The sequence below is a fragment of the Phyllostomus discolor genome, chromosome 4, assembly GCF_004126475.2.
Source record: "Phyllostomus discolor isolate MPI-MPIP mPhyDis1 chromosome 4, mPhyDis1.pri.v3, whole genome shotgun sequence".
NCBI lineage: Eukaryota > Metazoa > Chordata > Mammalia > Chiroptera > Phyllostomidae > Phyllostomus > Phyllostomus discolor.
In genome coordinates, this window is record NC_040906.2 from 61,517,150 (window position 1) to 61,531,585 (window position 14,436).

A 14,436-nucleotide genomic window follows, 5' to 3' on the forward strand; every position below is an offset into this window, starting at 1 on the left:
TGCCTCCATTTCATCTGTTCTTCTGAAAAATGCACTTGTTCTTTCATTTGGGGTGTGTTTCTTTGTTTTCCCATTTTGGCTGCTTTGTATTTTCTGTCTTAGTTGTTAAACTAATGAGATGTTAAGCTGATCAGTTGTTAATCTAATCAATCTCTGATCAGTAGCCTGGCTTAAATTAAGCACCACAAGGTGAGGTAGAGTAATTCCTGCAGGTGGGGGGTATTGCTTCACCTCAGGCTGATGCCATTCAGGGAAGAGTGCTCTGCCTGAGAGTAATCGTTCCTGCAATATGGGGAATGACTCAGCATAGGGAACCTGGTGACTCTTCCTTCAGTTTTCTTCCAAAAGCCACCAAGCCCTCACTTTCCTTAAACATCCCTAGTGCACTCTGCCCTCCCTTTGCCAGCACTGAGGGTAAGTGGCTGCAAACAAAATTTTGTGCTTTGGCCCTTTAAGAGGCTCTCCGCATCTCCAGCTGTCTCTCCCTGGCAGACAGAAACTCTGCTGCTTTTCACAGCTGGATATTATCAGGGTTTCTCTCCAGCTCTGGAGCTATAGGGGAGAGCCCAGTTTGGGGTTTAGACCCCACACTTTTCAGGGGAAACCCCAAGGCCACTGAAATATCCCTCTGGCACATCAGCTGCCACCCATGGGAGCCCAGCCAGCCCTCTCATGTCTCCTCTGCACTCCATATCAGTCACGTTGTGGTGAAGTGGTTTCTTCTGTTTGTCCGTGGTTATAAGGCTTCTCTCTAGCTAGTGTTCAGTTGGTTATTCAGGATGATTCTTCTAAAATTTAGTTGTAATTTCAGATTGGTCTTTGGAGAAGGTTAGTATAACATCCACTTACTCCACTGCTATCTTGGATCCCTCCCTGCTATTCATTTTAAGAGATAACCAACCCATGCTTTAATAAAATTCTATCATTCATTTAAAAACCAGAAAATTGCTTCAGTTCAAGATAAACACAGGAAAGCACACATTATTACTTTTATGCTATCTTTGCAGAACAACTTTCTCAGCACACAAAGTTACCATTCAGTATCCCAGGGTTAGATTCTGGCAGTAACTGCGTGTGAATATTTAATTGTGCCTTAAGTTCACATATGAGGATTTCATGAGGAAGAGAACAATCTGATAGGTGCTTCTGTTCTCAAACCTATTCTGTGCTATATCACTATACTGAACATATATGCTCAATAAATGTTCAGTGAATGGTAACTATTTTCATTTACCTGAGTGCCTCCAATGATGGCCCTCTTGGAAAAAGAGTAGGGTATCCGATGTTGAGTTGTAGGCATGATTGCAGAACTGGGGAAGTGGGGAAATTAATCAGAAAACAGTTTTTAAGAAAAAAGCATGAAATGTATGAAAAAGAATAACATTAAAATGTGTCTGATACCATGAGTCAGATATTTCAGAGCATGTACCAAGTTGAAAGAAGAGAATGCTGGTTCTGGGTAAAGGTGGTGACAGTTTCTTAAACCAGGCCTTAAAAGAATTCTATATGAACTGAAGCCTGACCTATTAAATTTTGGGGGCTCATGCAATTCTAGTGTGGCGCCCCTTTGAAAAGAGCAGAACACAGAAGAGAAGAGCTGCTTCCCAATGGCCAAAGAAAGATAGACTCTGTTGGTTCAGAAGGCAGAGCTTCACGCTGAAGAATGGAGATGAATTGCAGCAGTAGGGAAGATACCTGTCAGGGCTGCAGGTTGAACAGAAGCCTGAAAACAGGAACAAATTGAGTGACAAGAGACTCGGGTGAGACATGAAGGCAGGTGCTCAGCTCAGTCAGTGGAATGTGAAGCAGCCTTCCAGACCTGGGACATGATGCTGTGGAAGCAGCTGCCTCAAAGGGCACCAACAAATTGCCAAAGGGCATGTGAGATGCTCCATGAGGATTCCCAGAAACTAGAGGTGAATGTGAACCCCAGAAGAGATCTTGTAGTCTTCCAGGTACCAGGGTGAGGAATATAGATGACAAAATTCAGGTCTGAATTTTTTAGACTTTATTCATACCCACTGGGTCCTGACACTTAGGTTTGGGACTCAAAGGATAAATGTCTGATATGGATATAGACAAAGTAAAAACAATTTAAAATAACATTTCCTAAATTAACATTTGTGGCCCTGTAGAGGTCATTGTTCAATTCTAAGAATAATTTCACAAAAATATATCTAACTCAGTCATTTTCCTAGCTAGTCCTCCCAGAGAGACAGTTCATAAAATGAATCAACGGCTTTTCTGAGAAATAGGGAGGTAGTGGGGAAATTGAGGACAAGGAGTGGAGGAATAATGTAGGTCATGAGGACCCACAGGCAAAATTAAGGTTACTGGTGGAAATATCAAGACCACAGTTATTTATGACAAATACCAAACACAAGTGACAGATTTCATATTTCATTTTTTAAGAAACTTGAGCTAACAAGCCTAAACCAGTTCAGATTTGTGGTTAGCCTTTCTAGAAAAGAATTGCTCTTAGTAACAAACAGAAATTTGCCTGAGTAAGAAGTACAAGTCAAAACAGAAAGATCCACTAAAGAGATGTACAGATTTTCCCTAGTTCACATTAGTGAGTCATACAACCCCCTCAGAGAATGCAATTGAAGGCAAAAGACTGAGAGAAATCCAGAGGACAGAGGATCTCACACACTGGAGGGAGTTGAATGGTACAGAAAGTACTGCTGTCCTAAAGGCCTGGTTTGGTTTCAGCACAGCCCACAGAGGAGGAGTGTGCTATCTACATAATCAGGAAATTAAATTACTCTAGAAATAAAACTAGTAAAAATTAGCATGACTGGAGATGACTAACCTCTTATAGAAGTAAACGAAGAGACCATCTTGGAATAATGGTTCAGGAAGATTTGGATATCCAAAAATAGAAGTAAGGCACCTAGAATGGGACTGGAATGGGACTTCTGTAAGAAAACCACAAGACAAAATGAGCATAGGTAAACACAGCTCACCTCCTCACACAACCACATCAAAATTACAAGTAAAATATAGAACAACTACCACTCAGAACTATCAGAAATTGAGTTGAATGGGTGTTCGATAACTATGGACTTAAAGAAACCACATCCATCTAGACTGGTAGGAGGGGCAGAGATGCAAAACAGCCTAGTCCCACATCCATTTGTGGTGGATAAAAATTCAAGAGAAATATCTCAGGAGCAAGGAGTCCCCGCCCCATACCAGGCCCCCAAGCCCAGGGCTCCAGTGCCAGGAAGAGAAGTTTCCATAACTTCTGTCTGCAAAAACCAGCAGGGATTGAGTTGGTGGAAGGAACTTCTGGTGTCCCAAGCAGTCCTCTTAAAGAACCCACACACACACTTAATCAGACTCACTCCCTCTGAGCTCCAGTCCCAGGGTAGCATCTTGAAAAGCACCAGTGGCCTACAGGGAGAAACTGAAGTATCTGACTTCAAGGTGAAAGCTGGTGGAGAAATTTCTCCCAGACAGAAAGGCAGGCAGAAGCCATTGTCCCTTTTCTGAACTCTCCTCACACAGAGCCACAGAGCCGGCAGGTTTCTGCCATATCTGAGACTCCATCAACCTGGCTAACACCATTGGCCCTGCTATGGAAATCCCCAGAGACTCCATCCCACTCAACTTGTGGGACTACCCAAGTTGTTTTCCATATGAATACTGGTGTTTGCTCATGGTTTATAACTTCCTAAATCCTCTCAAACAAGCTAGAGCTAGCCTCAGTGAGCCTTCAGACCCCCATAACTCTTGCTAAGAAGCCCCAAGCCCACCACTAGCAGCAACCAGCTTAGAATCACAGCTTGGCTTCACCTGGGATTCTCCACACCTAGCACAATTAGCAGCCATCTCAGACCACTTTACAGCTCAGGCAGGGTAGCCCTGGGGAGAAACATAAGTAGGGGCTGATATTGGCCTACAAAACCTGGGAAACCCCAGAGCCTGCATATTGTGGACCACTCTGTGTGGTTTCAGAGATTGTAGACCCAAGAGAGCAAGCTCTGAAAGTAGCTAGTAAGTCTCCCTGGAGAACCAAGTCATAACGCAGGTGGCAGGCATGACTCAATTCTAACACAGAGGGTCCTGTGGGAATCAAGCCTGAAATGTACATTTTTATCCTCTGAAGCTGGCTCTGCTCAGTGATAAATCCTGTTTATATAACCCAGATGTTTGAGTTCAAGGCATAAGGAGTGAAACTCCCTACTTCATGATATATGCCTTTACAGCCATCTGGTACCTGCATGTCTCGAAGACCCCAACCAGAAACGATTTCTGTGTTTCTTTAATTGTTATCTGTAGATAGTGTTAGTTTTTTATGACTATAGCCTGTTGGACATTGATTGATAAGCTACGCACATGTGCTGTATCCCCCTGCACTTCCCAATCCTAACAAAAGCCATGTCAGAGAAGGGCTGGGGGCATTCTCCACTAGAGAGAATTGCCACCCCTTTTCCCACCAGAGCAACAAGATTGCATCTGGGATGACTCTTTATTTCCATCTGCAGCAGCCCTGGGGGACCTTGCTGGCAGGGCAAGTGAGTTCCCCTCACTTGCATACCCAGTAGACAGCTTCAGACCATATTGGGGCACCACTACACTGCCTCTGCACAGCTGATGCTCCATGGAAGGCAGAAGTTGGTGGTGAGTGGTTAGAGCCAGTCATTGCAGCTGACTGGCCTAGGTAAATCTCTCCAATCGACCTGCCAACAACAACCAAATTTCAGCTACAACAGGAAGGTATACTCAACACAAAGGGCACACTTCAAGTACCCCAGCTTGGATGATAGGGGAGGTTATGCCACTGGACCCTGTAGGACACCTACTACATTAGGCCACACTACCAAGACATGGGGTCATAGCAGCTCTACCCAAGACATAGAAACAAACACAGGGAGGCTGCCAAAATGAGGAGACAAAGAAATGTGGACCAAATGAAAGAATGGATCAAAATTCCAGAACAAGAACTAACAAAATGGAGATAAGCAATCTATCAGATGCAGAGCTCAAAACACTGGTTATAAGGATGTTCAAGAAACTTAGTGACAACCTCAGCAGCATAAAAAAGATCTAGTCAGAAATGAAAGATACACTAATTGAAAGTAAGGACATTTAACAGGGAAACAAAGATAGAGTGAATGAAGCTGAGAATCAAATCAATGATTTGGAACATAAGGAAGCAAAAAAAAAAAAAAAAAACCCAACCAATCAGAAAAACAAGGAGAAAAAAATCCAAAAAAATGAGGATAGTATAAGCAGCTTCTGGGACAACTTCAAGCAATCCACCATTCACTTCATAGGGGTGCCAGAAGGAGAAGAGAAAGAGCAAAAATTGGAAATCTTTTTAAAAAAATAATGAAAGAAACATTCCCTAATTTGGTGAAATAAATAGACATACAAGTCCAGGAAGCAGAGAGTCCCAAGCAAAATGGATGCAAAGAGGCCCATTCTAAGACACATCATAATTAAAATGCTAAAGGTATCATAATTAAATGATAAAGAGAGACTCTTAAAAGAAGCAAAAGAAAACCAATTACCTATAGGGGAGTTCCCATAAGACTGTCAACTAATTTTTCAAAAGAAACTTTGCAGACTAGAAGGGGCTGGCAAGAAGTATTCAAAGTCATGAAGAGCAGGACCTACAGCCAAGACTGTTCTACCCAGCAAAGGTATCATTTAGAATTGAAGGACAGATAAAGAGCTTCCCAGATAAGAAAAAACTAAAGGGGTTTATCATCACCAAACCATTATTATATGAAATGTTACAGGGGCTTATTTAATAATAAGAGGATCAAAACTATGAATAATAAAATGCCAATAAATACATATCCATCAACAATAAAATCTAAAAACCAACTAACCAAACAAGAAGACTAGAAGCAGAACACTGGTTATGGAAAACTTTTTTTAGTTGCCAGATGGGAGGAGAGTGGAGGAATGGGTGAAGAGGCGAAGGAATTAAGAAGTACAAATTGGTAGTTACTACAATAGCCATGAGGTTGTAAAATACATTATCGGGAATAGAGTAGCCAAAAAACTTATACACATGACCCGTGGACATGAAAAATGGTGGGGGATTGCCTGAGAGAGTGGGGGACTGTGGATGGAAGGGGGCAAAGAGTGATAAAATGGGACAATTATAGCAGCATAATCAATAAAATATAATTAAAAAGAAAGAAAACCACAAGATAATTGTGGTATTTTGTACTATATGGGTTGAGGAAAGACAGTGCTAATGGAAGGCAGTGGTCTTCATGGAGCCCACCCAGAAAAAGAAAGGGAAAGGGGAGACCTGGTCTGTTTTTCCCACACTGTCAGTGTTTTGCCTCCAATGCCTAAGATGACAGGAAGCTTAGGACACAAGCATGGCCTGGCCTGGAAAGGGGTGGATGGAGTACACCTCTGCTGGATGGAGTACAGGGACCATTCAGCCAGTTTCTCAGCATGAACACTTAGAGCAGCTCCTTGTCCTTCAGATATCATTTTGATGACATTGTATTAAAACCTGATATTTCATTCTTAGAATAATCATTCATAACACAAGTGTTATAAAAGGGTCTACACAAGAGGGTCTAAAGTATTTTCCTTAATAAATCAGAGACAGTTTAGTCCAGAGATTTCAGTAACATGCTTCTAAGATTTATTATGTAGTTTAGCTGCTCAGATTTTGTGGTTTTTAACATTTACTTATTGGTTCTGAAATATGTTATAGATGAGTGTGAAATGTATTCAGATAACACCACACACATGCCCACACACACGCACACATATGCACATACACACACCCCCCCCACTCCTTGGAAAAAACAAACAGTCATGAGGCATTTTTTAAAATGTACAGATAGAGTTCCTTATGCTAGTCTTGATTTTCTCCCTCCTGCTCTTCTTCCTCTAAAGCCAGCTTGCAGGTTGAATGCAGATATAAAAAAAATCTCTTAAAAAAGATTGAGATTTCTGCTTCCAAAAAAGATGGAGTATCAGGGACCAGATTTACCTTCCCACTTGTCACACCAACAGAGGCAAACAAACAAAATACATGAAACAGGGGTTGTCAAGGTGATGGACATTGGGCAGCAAAGGACAGTGATCCCTGAGAGACAGGAAAAACGTGAGCCCTACAGTAATCCCAGTTTACCTAACTGACATTTTTAGAACACTACCCACCAACAGCAGAAGACATACTCTTTTTAAGTACACATGAAATATTTAGCAGAATAGACAAAACTCCAAGCCACACCAAGAAAGAAAAGCTCAGTAAATTTAAAATAACTCAAGTCATACAAATTATGTTCTTTGACCATAATGGAATTTCATTAGAAATCAGTAGAATGTATGAAAGTGGGAGGTGGAGGTAGGTGGATGGGGGAAGGTAGTGGTGTGAAAATGGAGACAAAGTGTATTTGAATGACAATAAAAAAGATGATAAAAAATAGAATGTATAAAGACCTCTCAAAACTCAGTAAATAAGAAAATAATCAAAATTTTTAAAATGCACAAAAGATTTAAACCGATACTCCCTCAAAAAAGATATATAGATATCAAATAAACACATGAAAGGATTTTCAACATCATTAGTCATTACAAAAATGCAAGTTGTTTTACTTTATTTAAGTGAAATTGAAGAATAAAATTGTATCTATTTAAGATGTAAAACATGATGGTTTATACACATGCACATTGTACAGTGATTACCATGATAAAGTTCATTAACATATTACCTCACATTGTTACTTTCTTTGTTCGGTGAGAACATTTAAGATCTACTCTCTTAGAAAGTTTCAAGTGTACAATGTATGCTTATTAACTATAGTCACCATGCTATATGACAAGTGCACATTTAAAACACAACGAAATACTACCGTGATCTATTAGAATGGCTAAAATTTAAAAACCTGATCATACCAAGTATTGGCAGGTATATTAGCTTCCTAGGTTTCCCACAACAAAGTACTACAAACTAGGTGACTTTGCCAACAGAAATTTATCGGTTCACAGTTTTGGAGGCTAGAAGTGTGAAAATCAGTGTCATAAGGGTTGGTTCCTTCTAAGGGATATGAGGGAAAGCACTGTTCCATGCCTCTCCCTTAGCCTCTGGGTGTTTGCTGGGCATCTCTGGCACTTTTTGGCTTGCAGATACCTCTCCCCCAGCCTCTGCCTTCATTTTCACGTGGTGTTCTTCCCTGTGTGCAAGTCTGACCCTGTGTCCAAGTGTCCACTTCTCATAAAGACACCAGTCATGATGACATTACCTTAATTTGTCATTTGGAAAGATCTTGTTTCCCAATAAGGTCACATTCGCGGTTAAGACTTCAAGAACTTAACAGGATATGGTGGAACTAGAACTCTCACTTGCTATCAATGGGAATGTAAAATGGTACAGACACTTTGGAAAACACTTTGGTAGTTTCTTAAAAAGTTAAACACAGAGTTATAATATCACCCAGTTACTCACTCATAGGTGTTTACCCAAGAAAAATTAAAAGATACAGTCGCACAAACATTGGTACATAAATATTCACAGCATCTTTATTGGTAATAGCATAAAACTGGTAACAACTCAAATATCCCTCAACAGGTAAATACATAAACAGATTATGATATAACCTTATAATGAGATATTACCCAGCAATAGAAAATAATGAACTCTTAATACATGCAACAACATGGCTGTATGTCAAAGTAATTATTCTGAGTGAACGAAGCCAGATGGAAAAAAAAAAGGAGTATATACTTTATGGTTTCATTTATACAGAATTCTGGGAATTGCAAACTAATCTACAGTGACAGAAAGCAGATCAATAGTTGACTGGGATCTGGACTGGGAGGGATAGGAGAGAGGGCTACTAAGAAACATTGTGAAATTTGTAGAAATGATAGATATGTTCATTATTTTGATTATAATAATGGTTCTGTGGATGTATAGATATGTCAAAATTTTTCAAATTGTTTATTTCAAATGTGTGCAATTGCTTGTTTGTCATTTTATCTCAATAAAGCTACAACAGAGGCCTTTTATAATTTTATGATTTACTGTATTCACTAAGAATATATTAAAAATGTGATTTAATCGATTGATCTGAGTTTAAAAGGCTGAAGTTTCTGGCCTTATGTTTATAAACTGCTTTTTCTAGTAACAAAATATAAATAGAGCCATTACCAAGGAATAAAACTATATATTGATTTATAAACATAATGCAGAAAAAATTAAGTTATACTCATGGACTCCTGGTCATTAGCCATCCATAGCTTCTCCTTTTACAAATTCTAGACTTCTGATAACACCATGATTTCTGATTTAACCTAGGAAAAAAGCCAAGCTATAGAAAAGCTCAACAGCATGCCTTGGATAATTACTAGACAAACTAACAATATAAAACAGATTTGCAAGTGTTTTTAGTGCTCTACTCAGTGAGCTTTGCGGACCTTCTCAGGAAGCTACACTGAACTCTAATATTTAACTATTTTAACCTAAAAAGTGTAGGTGAAAACCTTTATCTACAAGTTTCTTTTTATAGCTGCATGACTATCTCTTGTCTAATCCCTATTATCTCTTCTACCCTGAGCTGTAGAATTTTGAATTGGCTTAAAAATAAAACTTGTGTGATAAGACAAGTATGAACACACCAGAGGCTCATCTTGCCTGATCCTTAGGATCACTTCCCTCCCAGAGAGTGGCTGTGGCTATACTTCTGGAGGCCTGGCTTGTGGCTGGCATTTGACTCACATGATTTCTCATCTTACAATGAGCCTGCAGGTAGGTTTTTATTGTGTCACATGCAGAGAGAAAACAACAAGACTGTGTAATGTGACCAAAATAACACAGCTAAGAAATCATGGAAGAAAGATTTTTAACCCATCAGCTCTACCCTACCCTCTCTCTTCCTCCCCTTCTCCACATCATGTGTTCCCACCCCTTTGAGAGGTGAGCACACCTCCAGACTCTGCCTAGATTTATGTCTTTGATGAGAATCAGGAGGTGCAGCCACCCTTCAGTATATTTTGTTTCTATTTAAAAGGAGTGTTGGTGACTACAAAAACTATATTGTATAATTTTCTGAATATTAAATGGAATAAAATATCTAAATTGCTAGAAAATGACTAATACGTGTTAAATAAATACTGATCACTCTCCAATCTTTCCAAGTAAGTTTCCAGAAAATTAAGGCCTGAGGAGGCAATTCGCTGGCTCCCAATGGGGGCTCCTAGAGGGCCAGGCCTTAACTTTCCCCCATGACAGCCACGCCATGTCTGTTATGGCTTCCCACCGCTTGCTTCTCCTTCCTTTTGTAATTTTACAACACAGCCAATTGGAGCTTTTACTCTTACAATTAGCCTCCTCTCTCCCAGCTGGGAGTTTTATTGTAGATTTCACTTTCTTTTTGTACCCCAACCATTATCTCCTACCCTCAACTATTCAGCACCTAATATGGGTTCTGAGCACAGATCCAGAATTTCTGTACCTTCACTGCACATTACAATAAACTTGGGAACTTTAAAAAAAATAGTGGTGGTGGAGTCCCTCCCCAGACCACCTGAATCTGAACCTCTGAGGATGGGAGCCCGGGTATTGCTTTTTGAAAAGTTCTCGAGGGGCTCTGACCACAATGAGGCTTAAGCATTACCAGGCCAGTTACATTTCAGAGAACATGTGCTGCTGTTAGACATTCTCTGCAGAGGGTTCTCCCCTTCCTTTTGTGGATGCACGCCCCTTTGCCTGCCTCCTCTGCACAGCCTCAGCAAGGCTGCCCATGGGAAGCAACAGGAGAGCATGAGTGTGCTGAGATCAGGCCACGCACTGACAGGCAGACTCAGGACGCCCTGGCAGGCCCAGTCAAGAGAGAGACTCAACTGAAACTTCCAAGGGAGTGGAACTTTCTTTCTGGCTAAATACCACACTGGGAAAGCCATTAATTAAATTAAATTGATATAAATTGCTGCCTGGACTATGGTGAAAAACTAGTTCATTAACTCACTACTGAAATTGGCCCTTGACCCAATAAGTTTTCACTTGTTTTCACCCCTTAGCCACTGTGGGTTTTATTAGTTAAAATACCATTGTAAATCATGACATAAAGCACTATTTTGAACACAACCAGAACTGTTTAATTAATGGCTGGGGAAAGCTGCTAAAAATACATGTTAAATAGGTTAGAAAACTCATGTCTTATACAAACTTATATTCTCCTTTATCTGTGGTACACTTTTCTCTTAATGAGATAGCCTGTTACAAGAAGTTCATTCGTAGTCAGGGTAGGGCTTTAACATAACAATAAGTCACTTAAACTCAGTGCCCTGATTGGAATATAATGACTGTAAATTCCTACCTCATAGAGTAACTGTTGTGAGTACTATCTAATAATCATAGTTATACTTCATGAGCATTCGTTGTTTGATTATGGGTGCTTTCCAAGTGTAATGTAAACAATCTTTTATATTTTATTTTTCAATTACTTTTTATATTTAATATTATTTTGTATTAGTTTTGGGCATACAACACAGTCATTAGATAGTCATATACTTTACAAAATATTCCCCCCAATATTCCCAGTACCCACCTGGCACCACCTATAGTTATTACCATATTATTGACAATATTCTCTACACTGTACTTTATGTCCCTGTGATCATTTTTTATCAGTTTGTACTTCTTAATCCCTTCACCTTTTGAACCCAGTGCCCCAGTCCTCCACCATTCTGGCAACCATAAGTCTGTTCTCTATGTCTATGAGTCTGTTTCAATTATGTTTGTTTGTTTATTTTGTTCCTTAGATTCTGCATATGAGAGAAATCATATGGTATTTGTCTTTCTCTGACTGACTTATTTCAGTTAGCATAATACTCTCCAGGTCCATCCATGTTGCCACAAATGGTAAGATTCCATTCTTTTTTTAAAAAGATTTTATTTATTTATTTTTAGAGAGAGGGAAAGGGAAGGAGAAAGAGAGGGAGAGAAACATCAATATGTGATTGCCTCTTGATTAGAAATCTCAATATGTGATTGCCCCCACTGAGGACCTAGCCCACAACCCAGGCATGTGCCCTGACCAGGAATTGAAATGGCAACCCTTTGGTTTGCAGGCTCCTGCTCAATTCACTGAGCTACACCAGGCAGGGAAGATTTTGTTCTTTTTAATGGCCAAGTAATATTCCATTGTATAAGTGCACCACAACTTTTTTATCCACTCACCTATTGATGGGCACTTGGGTTGCTTCCATATCTTAGCTATTGTAAATAATGCTGCAAGGTGAGGTGGGCACTCATTACTCCATTTTACAGAAAGAAGACTAAGGCTGGGTGAGGTACAGGGCCTTGGCACAGTCCAGAGCAGATTCCCACCCAGGCAGTCCAACCCTCTTAACCTGAAAATATCTTTATTTGTTTTAATCAATAACAATTAATAATAAAAACTACCTTTGCTGAGTATTTACTCTGTCAGTCACTATTCTAAACACTTTTCAGCTATTAACTCATTTTATCTCCATAATAACCAATGAAAGTTCACTGTTATTATAATATTTATGCAGATGAGGCACTTAAGGTACATGGAGGTCATACAACTCACCCAAGTCACACCACCAGTGAGTGAAAGAGCCAGGATCTGAAACTGCCAATCTGGCCCCAGATTCCTGTCTGTATACTCCTACTTGTCCACTTAAGTCTTTTCAGACCTCTTCACTCCTCTGTCAACCACAACAATCACATCTACTCCCATGGCTTTAATTATTAACCACACATAAGCTTAAAATCTGTACTGCCATCCTGTTCCTACTGCTGTTAGCATAGATGCAACAGCCCCCTGAACATTCCCACCTGGATGCCCTGTAGGCCTCTACACATATGGCAAACTGAAATCGTACTCCTCCCCCAAACTCCTTCCTCATTAGATGGAGCCGCTAGATTGGCTGTGTCAGAAATGGGACATCACTCTTTACAAGTCCTCTTTCTCCTCAACACACTCAGTCAGACACTATGTCCTGACGATCCTTCCTTTTAATGTGTTTTCATGTCTCCCAGTCTCCCACTGTGTCCTTTCTAGTCCAGATAAGGTCCATTCCTTTACTGAGACTCCTGCAGCTACCTCCTAACCATTACGTGTTGTTCCCCTCCAATCCGTTCTCCATCCTATAGCAGGAACATTCTATCGAAAATGTAACCTGTAAATCTGGCCACAATGATAGCCCTTACTGACTCCCTGTTGTCTTCAGCACAAAGGTTTTTAACATGATTTTGGACTTACTCCCAGGTTTCCATTTACCTTTAGTGTCCCAGAATTTCCTACCTCAATATACAATCTCTCTGCTATAAAAGTTTCTCAAGTACCTATGTTCAATTTTGCCTCATTTCCTCTATCTGGAACCTATGTCCATTACCTCTTAGCTAAGCCAAGCCTCCCTCCTCCTACTATCCCCATTTTCATTCCTGTTAAAGGCAAGCACTAATGTTCGTTTTTTACCATAGATTAGTTTATGTTTTCCAGAATTTTATACAAGTTAATCATAAAATATATACTCTTTTTTCTCTGACTTCTTTCACTCAGCATTATTTCAAGACCAGCCATGTTGTTGCAAGCATGCAATAATGATGCATTGCTGTTTCCTACTGAGTGGTACTCCATTGTATGGATATACCTAAATCCAGCCATTCATCCCTTGACAGGCACCTGAGTTGTTTTCAGTTTGGGCTATTACAAATAAAGCCATTATGAATATTTATGTACAAGTCTTTTATGGACTATGCTTGCATTTTTCTTCGGTAAATACCTACAAGTGGAATGTCTAGATCATATGGTCATTGTACTGGATTGAATAGTGTCCCTACAAATTCCTATTTACCAGGAACCTCAGAATGTGATTTATTTGGAAATAAGGTCTTTTCAGATGTAATTGGTTACAACAAGGTCATACTGGGTTAGGGGAGGCCCTAAATCCAATGACTGATGTCCTTATACCAAGGCCATGTGGAGACACAGAGAGATATACAGGGAAGAAGGCCATATTGTAAGAGGGTGCAGTGAGGGGGCCCTCAGAAGGATTTGTAACGGGGTCCAGAACTCAGGGTGTCCAGAAAATATTAAAAATATGGGATGTCCTCACCCCCACAGGTTTGAATTGGGGGATGGGACACATGGAGCAGGGCCATTGAGTTGTTTTGCATAGAAAGTTTTGCAGATAACCTCTAGAAGAGTCATTTAATATATCTATAACCTTTAACTGGTTTCATAGATATGTTAAATGGCTGTGGTCATGCATGGAGCCAGGGAGAAGGGAGTGATTTCCACCCAGGACATAACTGGGAGGCAACTCCCCCCGGTTGCAGAGCCTGCATAAGAGCTTGGAAATGATCGGCTCCACACCCAGGGCCATGCCTGCCCGGACTTACTATGGCAGCCCAGAATAGCTGGAAAAATATGGGAATGCTGGCAAGTATAGCCAATTGTGGGAGGAGTCAGAAAT